The sequence below is a fragment of the Citrus clementina genome, unplaced genomic scaffold (genome assembly GCF_000493195.1).
Source record: "Citrus clementina cultivar Clemenules unplaced genomic scaffold, Citrus_clementina_v1.0 scaffold_5, whole genome shotgun sequence".
NCBI lineage: Eukaryota > Viridiplantae > Streptophyta > Magnoliopsida > Sapindales > Rutaceae > Citrus > Citrus x clementina.
Window position 1 is genome coordinate 13,660,705 of NW_006262201.1, and position 1,655 is coordinate 13,662,359.

Below are 1,655 nucleotides of genomic sequence, written 5' to 3' on the forward strand. Positions count from 1 at the left end.
AACACCACCATGCCAATGCATAAGAAGACTCACACGATACAAAAACCAACAAATGATAACATATATAAATGTGAGTAATGGGTATCTTTACCAAGAACTAAAACAAATTTCTTTTCTCAAACATCCAGCTTGAACCTCATCATTCAAAGAGTACCAGAGGACCATTTTGTATATTTTACAGAATACAAGAACATTCTTGTAAAATAACAAAATTAAGTAAATATTAGAAAAACCAGAGAGAAAAACACTAAGAAAAAGAAACAACCTCACAACCAAGAGACGTAGTGATGAGATCACGAAAGTACATTATTATCTCACTTCTTTTGTTATCAACAACCAAAATGGGTCTCATTTTACTTAATATTACATTTGTTCTTCACTCCTCTCTCCCCAAACTCTCTCTTGTAATGATCAATGAAGGAGGCCGAACGAGCACAAGCAACCGATATCGTTTTCACAAGCTTCTGAAATTCTAGTTATGTAACCTAAGAGGGGGGTGAATTGGGATTTTAAAAATTAAGCTAAGTGTTGTGTAAATTTTATTGAACTCGCAAGTGCACGAATCTATTGTAGTATAGATTAATGGTGACGAGTGTCGATCCCACAAGGAGGTGGATTTTAATTATATGTAGAATTAATTTTGTATGAGGGTGGTTGGATTTGTGGTGAAAGTGATTTGGATTATCCTAAAATTTGAATTAAAATGGCAAGAATAAATTGAGGAGAAATCTATTAAATTGACGTACTTGGGTATCTGGATCCATATCAACATGCACCATCGGCTAAATATTCCTTATTAATGCCAATTAAATCATGAGGGGGGAATCCACACCTCATGAACCACACTCTAATCAATATGGTGCTAAGGGCTTATCGTGCCAAATAATAATAACCTTGTACTAGGGAGCCAGTGTAACCAGGGCGGTGTCTAGACAAGATTATTATTATTTATCGACGAAAAGTCAAATCATTCACAACATTAGAGGGGAAAAGAAAATAAATTTACCAAATAAAGCCCATGACACATGTTGAGACTTCACCTTCAACCCAAGCTTGAAAGAAAATTAGCTACTCATAATTGAACTAGGGGCAAAATGGAAATTTATTAAAATACATAGAAAATACAAGATGGAGAAGGAATTACAAAAAATGGAGTCCAAAAAATGGATTCAGAGATATCAAATTAGGGGGGGAGAGCTCCCTTTTTATAGATACATTGAGTAAATATGGCCATCCGATCAAAAACATTTTGGACGCTCAGGATTGCGCCACGTCATCAGTCAACAGTACGCGGTTTGACCACGTGGGTGAACAGTAACACGGTTTGACCCGGCTTGAACAGTGACGCGGTTTGGTTGAAAATAATCCTGTGTAATGCATGTACCGTACGCGTAATTTTTGTTCCACTGATATGCTGCCACGTCATCGATCAACAGTGCATAAGAATTTTAGTCCAACAGGATAGTGAACACCTCATCAGTCAATGCCACATCATCGGTCAATGCCACGTCATCGATCCGTCTATGTGAACAGTGTCGTGAACAGTAACGTAGACAGTACCGTACATGTGAATAGTGTCATTTTTCCTTTTATGCTCCTCCTAAGGTTTTTGACCGTCCTGAGTTCATAAGTGATGTCCGTTTTACCGTATGATT